The 21,860-nt window shown below is 42.9% G+C and overlaps 1 protein-coding gene across 1 annotated transcript in view; it reads left to right on the top strand.

Moving 5' to 3' along the window:
• The first annotated feature begins 654 nt into the window (after positions 1–654).
• LOC124594757 (L-threonine 3-dehydrogenase, mitochondrial) overlaps positions 655–21,860 on the top strand; it is a 303,130-nt gene continuing 281,924 nt past the window's right edge. Inside the window, exon 1 of the mRNA XM_047133144.1 lies at positions 655–835. The gene's annotated coding sequence lies outside the window, so the exon portion shown is untranslated. The remainder of the gene's footprint in view (positions 836–21,860) is intronic.

A 21,860-nucleotide genomic window follows, 5' to 3' on the forward strand; every position in this document is an offset into this window, starting at 1 on the left:
AAATGAAGCTGGAAGCTTACGATACCTGCTTGAAAATGACCAAAGGTCGAAACTGACCAATCGCATAGATAATTTTAAAAAAATAATACAGCATACCTGGACCACGTTTTCATTATTGAAGCTGTCTTGATCCTGCGCGGTGTAAATACGAGTTTTCTTCAGACTGCTTCTCTCTTTCATTAGTTGTAGTGTGAACTGCGATATCCACGGATGTTTTTCACTTCGTTCAGATTTCGGAAGTGACGAGAAAACGACCTCTTTCATTTGGTCGCACGACATAGGGTCGTGAAATCAGACGCTTCTTTTTGAAAGACGAACTGCATCACCTTGCGCAGTCACGGAACTCGCGTCTCCTGTTACACGAGATTTCAGGAAAGGCTGTCAACATGTATGACGCGCCTAGTCGCGAAAACGGACTTATTTTTACGAAATGGTAAGCAGCTGTATCCAACAACGGGTGGCGCGACCCACGCCCAAGGTTCTCCCGTAGTTCATGCTCGCGCAAACTCGTTCTGTTTGTTATCCGCACGCGCCAATACGGAGAAAAAGCAAAAAACTCTCGGCGGCCGCCGGAGCGAGCCTCAGCAGCGCAGTCGGTGATTGGCGGAGCGGCGGCGCGCCTCCGCGTTCCACAAGGTGAGCAGGTCTCGGCTGGTGGCTGGCGGCTATCCCACTGTACCACGAGCCGGAGGCCCCAGTCACCGCCTGCTTCCTCGAGCTTCAGCAGTCTGGACTAGAGGACGGTCGGCACCCAGCGACTAGGAGATCTACTCCGCTAGCTGAACTTCCACGGAGCAATCGCCTCTGCTAATCAGCCATCCCCACAGAGATTGAGGTAGGTCGGGTATTTAAAAATGAAGCAATCGTGTACACTAGTGACAGTTTCAGTACAGTTCTTCACCAGGCTGGGAAACTATATGAAACTCTGTTCTCTCAGCTGCCCGGCACTAATGACTGACATCAGCGAAACATTCAGGGGGTTCAGGTGGAACGCTACTATTTTCATCAAATTTCTGACTAGACTGAGGATAACTTGGTAGGGAAGAGCCAGCATGTGATAACGGATGAAGAGTCTGTGACAGATGTAGAAATAGTTTCAGGTGTGCCCCACGTAAGTATTTTGGGACCTGTGTTGTTCATGTTGTATGTTACTGGTCTTGTAAACAATATTAATAGTAACCTCAGACTTCTTGCAAATCTAGATTTGCATCTACATGATTACTCTGCAATTCACAATTAAGAGGCTGGCAGAGGGTTCACTGAACCACTTTCAAGCTATTTTTCTACCGTTCCACTCCTGAACAGAGCGCGGGAATAACAGACACTTAAATATTTCTCTAATTTCTCTCATTTTACTACGATGACAATTTTTCCCTATGTAGGTGGGCCGGCCGGTGTGGCCGAGCGGTTCTAGGCGCTACCGTCTGGAACCGTGCGACCGCTACGGTCGCAGGTTCGAATCCTGCCTCGGGCATGGATGTTTGTGTTGTCTTAAGGTTACTTAGGTTTAAGTAGTTCTAAGTTCTAGAGGACTGATGACCTCAGAAGTTAAGTCCCATACTACTCAAAGCCATTTCAACCATTTGAACCTATGTACGTGGGCGCCAACAAAATATTTTCACGCTCTGAGGAGAAAGTTCAAATGGTTCAAATGGCTCTGAGCACTATGGGACTTAACATCTGAGGTCATAATTCCCCTAGGACTTAGAACTACTTAAACCTAACTAACCTAAGGACATCACACACATCCATGTCTGAGGCAGGATTCGAACCTGCGACCGTAGCAGTCGCGCGGTTTCGGACTGAAGCTCCTAGCACCGCTCGGCCACCTCGGCCGGCTGAGGAGAAAGTTGGTCATTGAAATTTCACTAGAAGATCCTGCCGCAACCAAAAACGCCTTTGCTTTAATAATTGTTACCTCAACTCGCGTATCATATCCGTGGCACAATCGACTGTTTCATGATAATACAAAACGAGCTGTCCCTTTGAGAACTTTTTTGATGTCTTCCATCATTCCTATCTGATGCGGACTCCAAACCGAAGGCAACACTCCAGAAAATAGCGGACAAGCGTAGTGTAAGCAATCTCTTTGGCACACCTGTTGCATTTTGTAAGTGCTCTGCAAATAAATCGTAGTTTTTGGTTTGTTTTCCCCACAACATTATCTATGTACTCGATATTCGTAATTGTAGTCCCTAAGTATTCACCTGAATTTAGCCTTTAGATTTGTGAGATTCATCGTGTAACCGAAATTTAGCGGATTTCTTATAGTACTCATGTGGATGACCTCGCACTTTTCATTATTTAGAGCAAATTGCCACTTTTCGCACTAAACAGGTATGTTGCCTAAATCACTTTGCTGTTGGTTTGAATCATATGATGCCTTTGTAAGACGGTAAATGACAGTATCTTCTGCAAACAATCTAAAAGGGCTTCTCAGATTGTCTCCTATGTCATTTATGTAGATCAGGAACAGCAGAGGGTTTATAACACTTCGTCAGGGAACGCCAGATATTACTTCTCTTTTACGCGATGACTTTCCATCGGTTACTACAAACTGCGACCCTTTTGACAGGAAATAACGAATCCAGTCACACAACTAGGAAGGTGCCTCGTAGGCAAGTCGCTTATGATGAACGTTGTCAAAAGCCTTCTCGAAACTTAAAAATGTGTAATTTGGCATCCCTTGTTGATACAACTCATTAATTCGTGAGAATAAAGAGCTTGTTCTGTTTCACAAGAACGATATTTTGTGAAACCGTGTTGACTGTTTGTCAATTAATTGTTTTGTTCGAGATAACTCATAATGTTCGAACACAATGCACGTTCCGAAATCCTACTGCAATTCGACGTTAGCGATATGGGTTTGTAATTCAGTGGATTATTCGTATTTCCTTTCTTGGGGATTGGTGTGGCTTGTGCAACTTTCAAGTCTTTAGGTACGGATCTTTCTGTGAGCGAGCGGTTGTTTATTACTTTTAACTACGGAGTTATCCTATCAAGATACTCTGGAAGGAACCTGCCTGGTATACAATACGGATCGGGGGTCTTCCTTTTATTAGGAGATTTAAACTGCTTCACTACACCGAAGGTGTCTACTTGTAAGTTACTCACTTTGGCAGTTATTCTTGATTCGAATCCTGGAGTGTTTACTTCGTCTTCTTCTGTTCACTAACTCTGCCTTAGAGGCACTGTCATCAGTAACACCATCATTGTTATCGTGGAGTGAAGGTACTGATCGCGTCTTCCCCTCGAGTACTCTACATACGTCCAGAACCCTGTTGGGTTTTCTGCTAGATTTCGAGGCAGAGTTTCATTGTGAAAACTATTAAAAGCAATTTGCATAGATATCCGAGCTAAATTGGAGCTTCTGTGAAACTTCACCAATCTTGGAAATTCTGCGTACTTATAAATTTGGCATGCGTTTTTCGTTGCTTCTGCAACAGTGTTCTGATCTGTTTTGTGTGCAATAGGGATCAGTAACATTTATTATTAATTTATTCGGTACATACACTGTGTGATCAAAAGTATCCGGACACCTGTCTGAAAATGGCGCCCTCCATAGGTAATGCTGGAATTCAATATGGTGTTGGCCGATCCTTAGTCTTGATGATAACTTCCACCCTCGCAGGCATACGTGCATACGTGCAGTCTGATGCTGGAAGGTTTTTTGGGGAATGGCAGCCCATTCTTCATGGAGTGTTGCACTGAGGAGAGGTATCGATGTCGGTCGGTGGGGCTTGGCACAGAGTCGGCATTCCAAAACGTCCCATAGGTGTTCTGTAGGATTCAAAACAGAAATGTGTACAGGCTAGTCCATTACAGAGATGTTATTGTTGTGTAACCACTGCACCACAGGGCGTGCATTATGAAAAGGTATCGATCGTGTTGAAAGATGCAGTCGCCAACCCCGAATTGCTTTTCAACAGTGGGAAGCAAGAAGGTGCATAAAACATCAATGTAGGCCTATGCTGTGATAGTGCCACGCAAAATAACAAGGGGTACAAGCCCAGTCCATGAAAAACACGACCATACTATAATAACATCGCCTCTGAATTTTACTGTTGGCACTACACACGCTGGCAGATGACGTTCACCGGGCAATCGCCATACCCACACCCTGCCACCGGATCAGCCACATTGTGTACCGTGACTCGTCACTCCACACAACGGTTTTCCACTGTTCAATCGTCCAATGTTTACGCTCCTTACACCAAGCGAGGCGTCGTTTGGCATTTACCGGCATGATGTGTGGCTTATGAGCAGCCGCTCGACCATGAAATCCAAGTTTTCTCACCTCCTGCCTAACTGCCACAGTACTTGCAGTGGATCCTGATGCAGTTTGGAATTCCTGTGTGATGGTCTGGATACGTGTCTGCCTATTACACATTACGACCCTCTTCAACAGTCGGCAGTCTCTGTCAGTCAACAGAGGAGGCCGGCCTGTACTCTTGTGTGCTGTACGTGTCCCTTCACGTTTCCACTTCACCATCACATAGGAAACAGTCCACCTAGGGATGTTTAGGAGTGTGGAAATCTCGCGTACAGACGTATGGCACAAGTGACAACCAATCACCTGAACACGTTCGAAGTCCGTGAGTTCCGCGGAGCGTCCCATTCTGCTCTCTCACGATGTCTAATGACTACTGATGCCGCTGATATGGAGTACCTGGCAGTAGGTGGCAGCACAATGCACCTAATATGAAAATCGTGTGTTTCTGAGTGTGTCCGGATACTTTTGATCATATAGTGTATCTTTCGATTGCCGCCAGTACACGCCTACGTAGTCAGATTGGAAGAAATGGGCGCTGCCACTTAGCAAGGCGTCAGATGACGCAGTTTTCTACGAGTATAATAAGGAACTTTCTGAAAGAAGCTGCACAGATATCAAGTCAGATCTTGGGAAAATTTCAAAGTGGTGCACAAACTGCTAATTTGCTTATAATGTACAGAAACGTAAAACTTTGCATTTCAAAAAACTAAAAAATATATTTAGCCTATAAGATCAGTGAATCTCCACTGGAACCTGCGAACTCTTAAAAATTGCTGAGTGCAACACTTTGTAGGGATATGAAACGGAATGATGACATAGACTCACTGTTAGGTAAATGCAAATGGCTCTAAGCACTAAGGGACTTAACGTCTGAGGTCATCAGTCCCCTAGACTTAGAAGTACTAAAAACCTAAATAACCTAAGGACACCACACACATCCATGCCCGAGGCAGGATTGGAACCTGCGATCGTAGCAGCAGCGAGGTTCCGGACTGAAGCGCCTAGAACCGCTCGGTCACAGAGGCCGCCAGTCTTCGGTAACACAGTTGGTAATCAGTCTACAAATCGCAATGCTTACAAATGACTTGTGCGTCTCATCTTACACTACTCCTCGACTGTGTGAGACCCACACCAAACAGAACTAACAGGAGGCAGAGAACGTGTAGAAAGAAGGGCGACACGAATGGTCACAGGTTTGTTTGCACCTCATCAATTGGCGGACGCTTGAAGATTGACGCCAACTAACTGGCGGAAGCATCCTCACAAAGTTTCAAGAACGACTTTAAGGACAGGACTAGACTAATTACATCACGCACGCACATTCATTCCTCCCTCGCTCCATATGCGATTGCAGTGGGAAAAAGCTCTAATATTCGGTATAAAGCTACGTACCGTCTTGCACTTCACAGCAGTTTGCAGAGTATGTACGTAAATAATAATAAAAATTCCATGTGGCTCGGTGGCCTCGGTCAAATCTTGTCTACAAGAAAGAAGCAACGCCAGGAGACAGTATAGATTTCGGAGCGACCTGAAGATGACTGATGAATGGTACAGGCTCTGGCAGTTGATCCTGAGGGCAAATAAATGTAAGATACAGGGTGTCCCATTCAAACGTCACTGATTTCAAACACCCAGAAAAAAAGAATTTATTTATTTATCATCAGTACACCTCTATATGTGAACCATTTGTATCACGAACAATATCGACTCTATATTCAATTTCTTGCCAAGTTCTTTGTAACATTTCCTCTGTTATTGTTGCAATAGCATTAGTGATACGATGTCGCAACGTAGGAATATCATCCACTTTGGTCGAATACACGCGGTCCTTCACGAGTCCCCACATGAAGAAATCAAGTGGCGTAATGTCGGGTGAACGTGGTGGCCAGGCAATGGGTTCTCCGCGTCCCATCCAACGATTAAGAAATTTCCTATCCAAGAATTTGCGAACAGCCGTTGACCAATCCGGAGGAGCTCCATCTTGTTGAAAAATGGTGTTGAGTTGGAAGTCTTGTATCAGGTGGTACACAAACTGCTCCAGCATGTCCAGATACACTGACTCATCCAGTGTTTGTTCCGCAAAGAAAAGCGGTCCAAAAATCCTGTCGTGCATTAGCCCACACCATAGGTTTAGTTTACGGCTATCACGAACATGTTCAATGACAATTTGCGGATTTTGTGAACCCCAAATCCGAACATTATGCCTATTAACCCTTCCTGATAGATGAACTACACGATGCAATGTTGACAGAGGTACATCAAGTTGCCTAGATGCTTGACGAATTGACTTACTTGGGCTTCTGAGAAACGTTTGTCTGATGCCCTCCACTGTGTCTTCTGAGACTCCCTAACGTGCACCGCCATAATGTTTCACAACACTTCCTGTTGCCAGAAACTTCCTATACCATTCCTTAATTGTTTTCACATCAGGTAGATCACATTCGTACACACGACGACAATTTCTTTGCACAGTAATCGGCGATTTTGTTTCTGCAAACCACACTACTACTTGCTCGTGCTGCTGTAGAGTCGCCATTTTCACTTCATGTAACCATGCTGCACTCTGGCGACGATACTTGGCACTTCTGACGCGGGAATATAAATTCTTTGAGATGGTCTACAAAGTGGTGCATTTTTCAATGTCTTATCTACTGTGGTTTTTCTCTCCTGGGTCCTTGAAATCAGGGAGGTTTGAGAGGAACACCCTGTATTGCTCATACATAGGAAAAAAACTAGTACTGTAGAACTACATTGTTGATCGAAAATTGCTATAAACAGTACCTACCGTAAAATATCTAGGAGTAACTATCCAGAGCGACCTTAAGTCAAATGATCACATAAAACAAATAGCAGGAAAAGTAGATGCCAGACTGAAATTCACACGAAGAATCTTGAGGAAATGTAACTCATCCACGAAGGAAATGGCTTACAAGGCGCTTGTTCGACTATTCTTGAGTATTGTTCATCTACCTGGGGCCGTTACCAGGTAGGACTGATAGAAGATACAGAGCAGATCCAATGAAGAGCGGCGCGTGTCGTCACGAAGTAGTTTAGTCGGCGAGAGAGCGATACAGAGCTGCTCAACGAACTCCAGTGATAAACATTACAAGAGAAGCGTTGTGCATCACGGAGAGTTTTACAACTGAAATTTCGAGTAAGCATTTCCGGGGAAGAATCGGACAACTTATTACTTCCTCCCACATACATCTCACGAAGTGGCCACGGCGAGAAAATTCGAGAAATTAGAGCTAATGCAGAGGCTTACCGACAATCATTCTTACAACGGGGCATTCAGGAGTGGATCATTACCACGGGGCATTTGGGAGTGGACCAGGAAAGGGGGGGATCAGCTACTGGTGCCTGAAGTATCCTCCACCACACACCGTTGGGTGGCTTGCGGAGTATGACATAGATGATCCATATCATGTGTTTCACTTACCCAACTGGGAACAGTGGACCTACAGTTCAACGTGGGATCTGATCCTGTTGTCGTTTCTGGGGAACCTTCACTACATTTAGAGGTGAATGCTAAAAGGCTGAGTGAAAATCCCAAGGTCCAACTGGGATTCGATCCCGAGACCTCTGGGTGTCCAAGCTCAGGATTTAATGCTGGGCCACCAGATCCGACTGTATATAGATGTAAATGTGTAAGTGTAGATGAGAGAAAAGAAACTCTTAAATTTTTCACATACAAAGAGTTTTCCTAAGCAAACAAAAATCCACTTGTTGAATTTATGTCGCTCACAATGATTTTTGTTGGAACATTCGATATTACTGCAAACTGAAGTAGAAGAATTAGCGAATTTTTTTCTTGAAATGTTGATTTGTCTGCTGGCTTTCACGCTTTACTAAATACGTTGCCAAGTGCTGATATTTGCAGTGACATTCTAAACTGCGTGAAGGTCATCGGAAAACTCCTGTTACTGAAAGAGAATCGGTGTCAACACGTACAGTAGGAGAATTACGAAGTATGCTGTAGGGAACGGGAAAACAGTCGCCCCCTCGCTCCATTCAGCCTTACGGCGGCCTGTGGCCTGTTTTATTGGTAGAACGAGAAAGCATTGCCTAACCAGTACACTTAATGGACAGCTTTGTTGTGTTCCATTGTTCGCCGTTTATGGTCTCCCCGCCGGCCGAAGTGGCCGTGCGGTTAAAGGCGCTGCAGTCTGGAACCGCAAGACCGCTACGGTCGCAGGTTCGAATCCTGCCTCGGGCATGGATGTTTGTGATGTCCTTAGGTTAGTTAGGTTTAACTAGTTCTAAGTTCTAGGGGACTAATGACCTCAGCAGTTGAGTCCCATAGTGCACAGAGCCATTTTTTTATGGTCTCCCCGTGTTTTTATTTATTTTCCCGTACGTTGCTAGTGAGAAAGAGGAACATTCTAGTGAAACATTCATGCAGACATCTGATCCAAACTGTAAGCAAGAAATAGACGAATAAACCCTACAACTAACCGTATTTTAACTTAATAGAAACTAAAGTGTATCACAACGAAAAACGCCATATCAGTATTTGCATAAACAGTAACAGTATCAGTAATCAATAAATTATTGAAACAGCAGCTAATGATACCATGTAAACACACACACACACACACACACACACACACATGGAGATATTATTTCAGAGGTATCAGTGCATTGAAGAGGTGAGACGATTTAACATATTTACGTCACTCGAACTGCTCCATTCATTCACAGCCTTAGCGTTTGCATAATTGCATTCATGAATTCTATTTTTCCTAGTGCATGTCACAATGCACACCCGACCATCTGTAACATACCTGTCGCGCGTACTCCTATCAGCTGCAGGCAATACATATAGTAGAATAATTTTCGTTCACGACCGAGCGAGCTGGTATAATCGTAAAGACACTGAACTCATATTCAAGAGGAACTGTATTCAAATCCCAGTCTCGACATCTAGACTATCTGATGCTGTGCTTCATCTGTAGCGATTTCGACCTCGATGAGGAGTTAAACCCCAATCTTCCTTCCTGCTCGACTCCAGTTTAACGAGCTTCTTTTAGTGACAGGTTCCATTTTGATCCATTTGTTTTCACCAACACTACAACTTTAGTTAAAAAATGGCTCCGAGCACTATGTGACTTAACTTCTGAGGTCATCAGTCCCCTAGAACGTAGAACTACTTAAACCTAACTAACCCATGGGCAACACACACATCCATGCCCGAGGCAGGATTCGAACTTGCGACCGTAGCGGCCGCGCGGTTCCAGACTGCAGTGCCTAGAACCACTCGGCCACTCCGGCCGGCACAACTTTAGTGGTTATTTCTTTTACCACTTATTCCGGACGTAATATCGCTTGTAAGAGCGGCCAAGACAGTCACATTTTTTTTGTTTTAGTCTGCAGTCGCACTTTATATTGTCAAATGACTGCTGATTTCGTTATCACCATAATGATGTACCTCCCGGGAAAGGGGTTGTAATGGTAATGCGCCAGGAGATGTACCTGCTTGGTACTGAAACCGGCGGTTGTTTGACAAAATACTATTGTTGCCACACACCGAAGAAAAACTAAGCTCAGCCCACAGACATAACTGGATGGGAATACGGAGAGGCATGTAGTCGGAATACCGCTCCCCCGGCCATATGTCATACACTAATGAAAATACAAATATTTCTTTCATGCTGTAGTTTACTGTAAATGCTACCAAGTGCTGTGATCTCGCAGAAAAATTAAAAGTAAGTGATGGACAAGTGAAAAAATTTGGGAAAATGATTCTGATTCGTTAACATTCATTGTAGAATAAGCCACAGGCAGTAAGTCATTGTTGACAAGCGGGGTCATCTGTAAAACTAAAAAAAATTGCCCTTCCAAGTTTAAAACTGTACGAAGAATCGCGAATCGAACTCTTTCCCTTGCCTCCTGAAACAAATAATCGCATCGATTAAGTTAGCCACGCACAGCGAACTCACGGTTACAGGCCGAAACTTTAATTTTAAGTAATGTTGACTTTATTCGAGCGCACTGAAACATTCTTCGCGAACTATACTACTGGACATTAAAATTGCTATACCACGAAGGTGACGTGCTACAGACGTGTAATTTAAAGGACAGGAAGAAGATGCTGTGATATGCAAACGATTAGCTTTTCAGAGCATTAACACAAGGTTGGCGCCGGTGGCGACACCTACAACGTGCTGACATGAGGAAAGTTTCCAACCGATTTCTCATACACACACAGCAGTTGACCGGCGTTGCCTGGTGAAACGTTGTTGTGATGCCTCGAGTAAGGAGGAGAAATGCGTACCATCACGTTTCCGACTTTGATAAAGGTCGGATTGTAGCCTATCGCGATTGAGGTTTATCGTATCGCGACATTGCCGCTCGCGTTGGTCGAGATCCAATGACTGTTAGCAGAATATGGGATCGGTGGGTTCAGGAGGGTAATACGGAACGCCGTGCTGGATCCCAGCGGCCTCGGATCACAGCATCAAGAAGTCGAGATGACAGGCATCTTATCCGCATGGCTGTAACGGATCGTGCAGCCACGTCTCGATCCCTGAGTCAACAGATGGAGCGTTCGCAAGACAACAACCATCTGCACGAACAGTTCGACGACGTTTGCAGCAGCATGGACTATTAGCTCGGAGACCATGGCTGCGGTTACCCTTGACGCTGCATCACAGACAGGAGCGTCTGCGATGGTGTACGACGAACCTGTGTTCACGAATGGCAAAACGTCATTTTTTCGGATGAATCCAGGTTCTGTTTACAGCATCATGATGGTCGCATCCGTGTTTGGCGACATCGCGGTGAACGAACACTGGAAGCGTGTATTCGTCATCACCCGGCGTGATGGTATGGGGTGCCATTGGTTACACGTCTCGGTCACCTCTTGTTCGCATTGACGGCACTTTGAACAGTGGACTTACATTTCAGATGTTTTACGACCCGTGGCTCTACCCTTCATTCGATCCCTGCGATACCCTACATTTCAGCAGGATAATGCACGACCGCATGTTGCAGGTCCTGTACGGGCCTTTCTGGATACAGAAAATGTTCGACTCCTGTCCTGGCCAGCACATTCTCCAGATACCTCACCAACTGAAAACGTCTGATCAATGGTGGCCGAACAACTGGCTCGTCTCAATGCGCCAGTCACTACTCTTGATGAACTTTGGTATCGTGTTGAAGCTGCATGGGCAGCTGTACCTGTACACGCCATCCAAGGTCTGTTTGACTCTATGCCCAGGCGTATCAAGGCCGTTATTACGGCCAGAGTTGGTTGTTCTGGGTACTGATTTCACAGGATCTATGCACCCAAATTGCGTGTAAATGTAATTACATGTCAGTTCTAGTATAATATATTTGTCCAATGAATAGCCGTTTATCATTTGCTTTTCTTCTTGGTGTAGCAATTTTAATGGCCAGTAGTCTACTAACGTTGCCACATAAATATTAACGTTTAGTTAAGATGACTGACTATTAGGTGTGGAGCTGCACTGATGTGTTTGTGCTGATGATAACAATGAGAGAAGAAGTACGTTAGGGTTTGACATCTCATCAGCGACGGGCTCAGTAGAGACGGAGCAGAAAATCGAACTGGGGGAATGATAAGGATGATAATCGACCGTGGTCTTTTCGAAGCAACCATGCTGCCATTTTCGTTAAGCGGTTCGCGTGAACCCCGCCGCCTTGTCGTCCTCTGCTGTATGGCATCATTCGGATGCTGTATGGATGGGCAGCCGGTCAGCACACCGCTCTCCCGGCCGTTTTCGGCTTTCCAGACCTCGGAGCTGCCACTTCACACTCAAGCAGATCCTCAGTTGGTATGTTGGCACCACGAGGCTGAGTGCACCCCGTTGCAGCACTCCCAGCAAGAAAAAAATCGTTGGCAGTAGTGGGAACCGAACCAGGATCCTCTGCTTAGCAATCAGACGTGAAACAATGAAACTGAACTTAGCAACAGCACAGATCCTACATTCCGCGATCGTGTCTCTTTTGTCTATGAAGGGCGCTGAATAAGTAATACAACACGTTCATTTTCTCGGTCAGTTACACCTTGGGATATTCCCATTTCAGCCCCGTGTTCCGATAGTTGGCGGCGCTGTATGTAAGCCTGCAACGGAGATGCGTTCCAAGCAGTGTCCTGTCATTGGGTTTCTTTCGGCGGGAAACCATTGCGTCGCAGATATTCATTAGCTCTTGCATAATACCTACGGAGACCGGACAGTGAACAAAAGCACCGTGAATCGTTGAACGAGCCGTCTGTAATCAACTCAACAAGGTCGCGCAAACATGTCCATCTCGCAACGTGACGGCCGGCAGCTTTGGAACGTGCAGGTACTTTCATTCGAGATGATCGACGCATCACAATCAAACAGCTCGCTACCTAACTGTACTTCACTGTTCGTAGTAACGGCATTCTCGACCACCAAGTGGGGTACTCAAAAGTGTGAACCTGCTGCCAGCTAACGGAAGACTACAAATAGCAACCGAGGAGCATCTGTGGAGAATTGCTTGCCTGTTACTAGGCTGAATGTGACAATTTCTTGATGAGCATCGTCACAGGCCGTGAAACATGAGCTTAATTCAATTGGACTGTTCTTCCTCATCCACCCTAGAGTCGGTGTCTCGTACCTTCACTCTTCAATCTGTTTAGCCCAATGAAGGATGTGCTCCTTGGGAAACATTTCATTGATGTTGGGGAGGTTACTGATGCAGCAAGACGTTGGTTCCGACGGCGACGAGTAGAGTACGCATACAGGCCCTCTCAGTCTGGTGGAGCAAGGCCGTCGCATCGAATGGAGATTATGCTGAAAAATATGGTTTTGTACTCAAAAGAACCAACTGGTTTAAAGAAACTGAGAAAGACCTAGTAGAATTAAAGCTTTCAGAAAATTCACTTATCGATCGAACAGCTAAAGTAATTACTAAAGATGTAAACATAAGGTTTCACGACAAATCTACACAAAAGTCCAAACCCTTCATCTCGGAAGAAGAGAGGAAAAGAAAATCAGAAAGAATGAAGAAATACTGGGCCCTAAGAAAAAAAAACAACGCACAAAGAAATGATTGATCCAGCGTAAACCAAAAGAGGGTGAAACGAAAGAAGAAGAAGAAGAAGGGGGTATATTATGGTGTACTAGAAGCCTGAAAAAAACAAACCTGCTTTCAGAAAAAAATATGTTGCATTACTTATTGAACGTCCGTCGTAATACATTTTTTTTTCTTAAGGTTTTGAACATGGCTGTCAATCAGTGACTGTTGTATAATATAAAATTTTGAAAAACACAGCCCTCAGTCGCGAACACAAATAATTTGTAACCTAGGTTTCGGTGTCACAAGGGACACCTTCTTCGGACAAAATTAAAACTAAATGTTACAGCATAACGTTATGCTGGGCTGTGTTTTTCAAAATTTTGTTTTATATTTTTTTCTGTTTTTGTCCATCATTTACATTTTTATGCTATAAGCTGATCAATGTGCCACGCTACACCTACGTTACATCACTTCCGATGTGTCACAAATACGTGACAGCAGTTATGTAAAATACTGTAATTCTGTTCTGTCGAGTTTGTCATATGTGGGAGCAGCGGTGATTTTGATCATACTTTTCTCAGATGACGTCTTCCTTATCATCACCAAGCTGAAAAATTACCATCACGCATGGTTTTATTTGTATGTGTTTCATGGAAGCTGATAGCATCACTAACTCACTGCCCGTTCTACATAGTAGTTGAATTACTGGCCTAATATTCGATAGCCAACCATCGTGGTTCTGGTTATCGTAGCCCAGTGTTGGGATAGTCCCTTCTACGATCCCTCTGCCAAATCTTTCCTACACCCTTGTTTTGCTGATACAGAAGTCTGTTTTGATGACATCTGTATCAGAGAGATATAAAATCTAAACAGTATTAAAGGATGTCGAAGACTTTATTTTCTTGCGTACACAACAACCCTGCTCAGACAAAAAAGGATATTTCTTCCTGTCTGTAATCTTCTTGTTTTCTCTTTCGTTACAACCCGCAACTTACTTCCTTTCAGTGTAGCCGGAATATTAATGTTTTCACTAAAATTAGATCATGGTCTCTCACCTTATTTTCTTTTTTTACTTTCGTCTAATGCGTGCCATTAATAAAGCAGAATCTTCCTATTGTGTTCACACATATATTTTCTTTAGGAGTGATAAAGTGTTACGTTCTATTATTACTGTTATTATTGGCATTAGTAACCTCGCAGTTTGATTTCTTAATTCCCTTCTAACCAACCAATTAATCAATTATTATTATTATTATTTCTTTACTTTCTCAGACGTTAAGTCTGGTAAAAAATGGAAAGTGACGCGGACCTTGATCAAGCGTCACTTCCTTTTAACTGTATGGTATGTGTTATATTGCATTTAGGAACTTTCGGGTAATTGAACATGTATCAATAATTACAGATTTCTGTAGTTGTATATATAAGTTTGGATGTAGCTGTATTGCATTGATGTACTGGTGGATATTGTGTGGTATGACTCCTGTAGTTGATAGTATAATTGGTTTAATGTCAACTTTATCCTGATGCCACATGTCCTTGACTTCCTCAGCCAGTTGGATGTATTTTTCAATTTTTTCTCCTGTTTTCTTCTGTATATTTGTTGTATTGGGTATGGATATTTCGATTAGTTGTGTTAATTTCTTCTTTTTATTGGTGAGTATGATGTCAGGTTTGTTATGTGGTGTTGTTTTATCTGTTATAATGGTTCTGTTCCAGTATAATTTGAATTCATCATTCTCCAGTACACTTTGTGGTGCATACTTGTATGTGGGAACGTGTTGTTTTATAAGTTTATGTTGTAAGGCAAGCTGTTGATGTATTATTTTTGCTACATTGTCATGTCTTCTGGGGTATTCTGTATTTGCTAGTATTGTACATCCGCTTGTGATGTGATCTACTGTTTCTATTTGTTGTTTGCAAAGTCTGCATTTATCTGTTGTGGTATTGGGATCTTTAATAATATGCTTGCTGTAATATCTGGTGTTTATTGTTTGATCCTGTATTGCAATCATGAATCCTCCCGTCTCACTGTATATATTGCCTTTTCTTAGCCATGTGTTGGATGCGTCTTGATCGATGTGTGGCTGTGTTAGATGATACGGGTGCTTGCCATGTAGTGTTTTCTTTTTCCAATTTATTTTCTTCGTGTCTGTTGATGTTATGTGATCTAAAGGGTTGTAGAAGTGGTTATGAAGTTGCAGTGGTGTAGCCGAAGTATTTATACGAGTGATTGCTTTGTGTATTTTGCTAGTTTCTGCTCGTTCCATAAAGAATTTTCTTAAATTGTCTACCTGTCCATAATGTAGGTTTTTTATGTCGATAAATCCCCTTCCTCCTTCCTTTCTGCTTAATGTGAATCTTTCTGTTGCTGAATGTATGTGATGTATTCTATATTTATGGCATTGTGATCGTGTAAGTGTATTGAGTGCTTCTAGGTCTGTGTTACTCCATTTCACTGCTCCAAATGAGTAGGTCAATATTGGTATAGCATAAGTATTTATAACTTTTGTCTTGTTTCTTGCTGTCAATTCTGTTTTCAGTATTTTTGTTAGTCTTTGTCTATATTTTTCTTTTAGTTCTTCTTTAATATTTGTATTATCTATTCCTATTTTTTGTCTGTATCCTAGATATTTATAGGCATCTGTTTTTTCCATAGCTTCTATGGAGTCACTGTGGTTATTCAATATGTAATCTTCTTGTTTAGGGTGTTTTCCCTTGACTATGCTATTTTTCTTACATTTGTCTGTTCCAAAAGCCATATTTATATCATTGCTGAATACTTCTGTTATCTTTAGTAATTGGTTGAGTTGTTGATCTGTTGCTGCCAGTAGTTTTAGATCATCCATGTATAGCAAATGTGTGATTTTGTGTGGGTATGTTCCAGTAATATTGTATCCATAATTTGTATTATTTAGCATGTTGGATAGTGGGTTCAGGGTAAGGCAGAACCAGAAAGGACTTAATGAGTCTCCTTGGTATATTCCACGCTTAATCTGTATTGGTTGTGATGTGATATTATTTGAATTTGTTTGGATATTAAGTGTGGTTTTCCAATTTTTCATTACTATGTTTAGGAACTGTATCAATTTAGGATCCACTTTGTATATTTCCAATATTTGTAGTAACCATGCGTGGGGTACACTATCAAAAGCTTTTTGGTAATCAATGTATGCATAGTGTAGTGACCTTTGTTTAGTTTTAGCTTGATATGTCACCTCTGCATCTATTATCAGTTGCTCTTTACATCCTCGAGCTCCTTTGCAGCAGCCTTTTTGTTCTTCATTTATAATTTTGTTCTGTGTTGTATGTGTCATTAATTTCTGTGTAATGACTGAAGTTAATATTTTCTATATTGTTAGTAGGCATGTTATGCGGCGATATTTTGCTGGGTTTGCTGTGTCTGCTTGATCTTTAGGTTTCAGATAAGTTATTCCATGTGTAAGTGTATCAGGGAATGTGTATGGGTCTGCAATGTAACTGTTAAATAATTTAGTTAGATGTGAATGTGTTGAGGTGAACTTCTTTAGCCAGAAATTTGCTATTTTATCTTTTCCAGGGGCTTTCCAATTGTGAGTAGAATTAATCGCTTGGGTGACTTCATGTTGCAAAATTATCACTTCAGGCATTTGTGGTATCATCTTGTATGTGTCTGTTTCTGCTTGTATCCACCGTGCATGCCTGTTATGTTGTACCGGGTTTGACCATATGTTGCTCCAGAAGTGTTCCATGTCTGTTATGTTTGGTGGATTGTCTATTTTAATGTGTGTGTTATCTATTGTCTGGTAAAATTTCTTTTGGTTTGTGTTGAATGTTTGGTTTTGTTTCCTTCTATTTTCACTTTTTTTGTATCTTCTAAGTCGTTTGGCCAATGCTTGTAATTTCTGTTTCTTTTCATCTAATTGCTCTATCGCTTCTTGTTGTGAGATTTTACCTAACCTTTTTCGTTTTTTTTCTGACATTTCATTTCTTATAAATTGTGTTAGCTGTTCGATGTCCTTTCTCAGTTTTTCTATTCTGATCTGTAGCCTGTGTTGCCATGCTGGTTTTGTGGGTTTCTTCTGTGTGTTGGTTGGTTCTGATCTCTACCTAGTGTGTATATTTAGTGTAGTGAGTGCTCCTATATAAACCAGTAGTTGTAACTCTTCCATAGTTGTGTTTTCATTTATTTTGTTGTGTATGATTGTGTTGATAGTTTTTATTGTTGTTTCGACTTGTGGGTTATTTGGCGGTCTTTGCAAGAATGGTCTAATGTCTGTATTTGTGTCTTTGTATTCTATATATGTCAGCTGAAATTTTTCTTCTATATCTAACATGTGTGTCACTTCATGTTCTATTTGTGCTCGTTCTGGTGGCTGTCTTAAGATTTCGTTTTCCTCTGATTGTTTAATTGATGCGTGTTGTTCTTTGTTTGTTTGCTCTGGGATGTTTGAGTCCATTACCATATTTTCTTCTTCTTCTGATTGCACATTATTTTGTTCCAGTATTTGTTGTACTTGTTGTTTGATGTTTTCTAATTCTGACTGGGGTATCCTGTTATTTTTGATTATTACACGGATCTGATCAGCTAGTCGTTGTTCTGTTAAAAATTTTAATTCTGGGTATCTGGTAATAAATGTTGTGTATACTTGTGATCTGTATCCAGTTGTGTTGGTTCCTAGGTTTGTTGCTTGGTAATAACAGAACATGAGGTATCGATTAACTTCATCTGACCATCTCATCCTCTGTCTTTGTTTTTCTTCTAGGGTGGTTGCAGGAAGCATATCCTGCAAAACACCTCTATTTGGATTTAAATCATTTTCCAGTTGGCTAGCAGTGTCGTTACCATTGTGGGCGGGCATAGGGTTCAAGCGTCGTCCCCAACCATGACGGCGCTTGTCCGAGGCTTCTTTAGTTCTGTCCTGAACCAACTAATCACACTAAAAGGGGGGTTAACCCTATTAGTGGTTTGTTCTTTTCGTCGCCTTTTACGACTGGCAGAACATACCGGACGCCTATTCTTTTCCCGGGCCTCCACGGGGTTCATTACTGTTATTATTATTATTAATGTTATCTTTGTTGTTTTGAGACTGAAGTTTCACAATTTAATGTTTTATCATTACACTTGTTCCACGTAAAAACGTATCTAGTTCGTTAAAAAAAAAAATACTAGCCTGAAAAGTTATTTTCTACACTAGATTGGGGTGCTCTAAATGCTATCGCTTTTGTATTATTTTACGATAGGGTTGCAAAATAAACACACAAAAATGTTAGAGATTACTGGTGCACCGTTTCCCGGCTAGGGGTTCTTGAGGGATTTGGCACTGGACTTAGCTCAGATCAACATTCGCAGTTGTTTTGACAGCCTCGTGGTCTGGACAACTAGCTTATATGAGTTGCATTTTTTTCTGTTTAAAAGAATGATTTGGCCCAGTTACATATATAATTCCGATTACCTTAAAATTTACTCGAATGATTTGGGCCAGCGCTGTATTAACCGAGCGGCCTAAGGCGCTGCAGTCATGGACTGTGCGACTGATCGGCGGAGGTTCGAGTCCTCCCTCGGGCATGATGTGTGTGTTCGTCTTTAGGATAATTTAGGTTAAGTAGTGTGTAAGCTTAGGGACCGATGTCCTTAGCAGTTAAGTCCAATAAGATTTACACACAAATGGTTCAAATGGCTCTGAGCACTATGCGACTTAACTTCTGAGGTCATCAGTCGCCTAGAACTTAGAACGAATTAAACCTAACTAACCTAAGGACATCACACACATCCATGCCCGAGGCAGGATTCGAACCTGCGACCGGAGCGGTCGCACGTCTCCAGACTGTAGCGCCCAGAACCGCACGGCCACTCCGGCCGGCATTTACACACATTTGAACTTTTTTTTTATTTGGGCCAACTACATGTATAATAGTGGTCGTCTTAAAATTTGATCGCATTCAAATTGACGCTTTTCGAAGGACCTAGTTTTGATCTTCCGGAAACCATCTCCACAAGAATCAAAATACCTTCACGAATAAAAGCACAGATCGAGTATTATGCATTTGTTCAATGAGTTGTTCTAAGTCTTGTGATCTTGTGAGGGTGGGTGCCCGAAGATGGAACAATGCTTATGTGAAACATTCGTTTTAAGGTGATTAATACAAAACGAGGGCTTGTTGAAAATAAATGCCTCCGAATTATTTATGTGAAAACTCTTAAAGCTTTTTTAAATAAAAAAAACATTATTAACATGCTACACCTTATTTTTCATGTCTACATGTTTGCGCCGGCCGGGGTGACCGAGCGGTTCTAGGCGCTACAGTCTGGAACCGCACGAACGCTACGGTCGCAGGTTCGAATCCTGCCTCGGGCATGGATGTGTGTGACGTGCTAAGTTCTGGGGGACTGATGACCTCAGAAGTTAAGTCGCATAGTGCTCAGAGTAATTTCAACCACTTGAATCTACCTTAGAAAGCTCCGAATCTCAGAGTGTAAGAGGGCGGTGTGTAACGCAACTATGTCGGTGGGTGAGAAACAGAGCGCTGTAATCGAGTTACGAATTCGAGCAGTCCGTCCACACGTGGAGTACCCTTTCCTTGAGCATGACAATCCCTGACCACATGCGAACGCTCCGACACTGCAGCAATCCGACGCCTCAGGTTCACTGTTATACGCAGTTACGACTCGGCCCATTAGATTCCTATCTGTTTCCAAAACTTAAAGAACACCTTCGAGGACTGTCATTGTGATGAAGCGGTGCAAGCAGAGGTGAGGTTGTGGCTTCGTCAACATTGTCATACGTTCGGCACTGACGGTACCAACTGGTCTCGTGTTGGGAGAAAAGCCTTCGTCGCCAGGGTGACTATGTTCACATATAAATATGTAGATATGAAGAATAAAGTTGTAGACTCTTAAAAAGTTTGTTTTATTTAATAAGCTGTAAGAGATCGAGAATAGAAAATTCGGAGCTATTACTTTTCAGCACGCCCCCGTGTGGTTTGAGCCGAATTATTCTGCAAAACAGTTAATTTCAAACGGCGATATTGCTTCCACCGCTTGCTGGATATAACTGAGTAGCGCTGCTTACTCATAACCTGAATTCTGGTTTCAGAGCGTGAAATTTAGTTAATTGTATTTTGCTACAGTAATTTCTATTTGAAAGCTCAGTGAAGCGACTGAACTCTGGAACGTGCTTCTGCAAGTCTGCAAGGAAACAGCGAATGTCTGTGCGAAAGCGAACTGTCTGAGAGAGCTAATACGGTGACACCACCAGCCGTGACTAAACATCTTACTGTTTGCCAGTGTTGTTGTCGTTCTGCAACTGCAGAACCGGCACGTGCCGGGAGAGGCACGCTTGAAGTACCGCCGCTATCAGCCACTGAGGTCACGTCGGTTTTTCCCTCACTTTCTGTGGCTGACTTTCTGCTTTTAGATGGTGATCAGCACATGAGGCCTAGGAATGACTGGTCATCTCACGTTTTAATATACAAACGGAGAAACTTTTGGATACGGTGACAGGTGGGGCAATGGTTAAGGTACTGAGCTAGAAAGGCATCTCAAGTCCCTGATCTTTGAAAATCCCGAGACCGGTTCCCATCCACCTCCGTCTTAAACTTAGCAAGTGATTTTCACTCTGACAATAACCTTGAAAGGATTGCCGTATTATGCGTCAGTCATATCGTAATCCCTCCATATCTTCACCTGCTAAATGAGAACAAGTCATCGACTCCCTACAACATTCTGCGTTATCCTGCGCCATTGGTCGGAGGCTAGCAGCATCCGGATGAGGCAATTACTGTCCCATGAGCAGCCTGTCCGGTTCTACATCTACATCTACATCCATACTCCGCAAGCCACCTGACGGTGTGTGGCGGAGGGTACCCTGAGTACCTCTATCGGTTCTCTCTTCTATTCCAGTCTCGTATTGTTCGTGGAAAGAAGGATTGTCGGTATGCTTCTGTGTGGGCTCTAATCTCTCTGATTTTATCCTCATGGTCTCTTTGCGAGATATACGTAGGAGGGAGCAATATACTGCTTGCCTCTTCGGTGAAGGTATGTTCTCGAAACTTTAACAAAAACCCGTACCGAGCTACTGAGCGTCTGACGGTGTGTGGCGGAGGGTACCCTGAGTACCTCTATCGGTTCTCCCTTCTATTCCAGTCTCGTATTGTTCGTGGAAAGCAGGATTGTCGGTATGCTTCTGTGTGGGCTCTAATCTCTGATTTTATCCTCATGGTCTCTTCGCGAGATATACGTAGGAGGGAGCAATATACTGCTTGCCTCTTCGGTGAAGGTATGTTCTCGAAACTTTAACAAAAACCCGTACCGAGCTACTGAGCGTCTCTCCTGCAGAGTCTTCCACTGGAGTTTATCTATCATCTCCGTAACGCTTTCGTGATTACTAAATGATCGTGTAACGAAGCGCGCTGCTCTCCGTTGGATCTTCTCTATCTCTTCTATCAACCCTATCTGGTACGGATCCCACACTGCTGAGCAGTATTCAAGCAGTGGGCGAACAAGCGTACTGTAACCTACTTCCTTTGTTTTCTGATTGCATTTCCTTAGGACTCTTACTCTTCCAATGAATCTCAGTCTGGCATCTGCTTTACCGACGAT

The sequence above is a fragment of the Schistocerca americana genome, chromosome 2 (genome assembly GCF_021461395.2).
Source record: "Schistocerca americana isolate TAMUIC-IGC-003095 chromosome 2, iqSchAmer2.1, whole genome shotgun sequence".
NCBI classification, from domain to species: domain Eukaryota; kingdom Metazoa; phylum Arthropoda; class Insecta; order Orthoptera; family Acrididae; genus Schistocerca; species Schistocerca americana.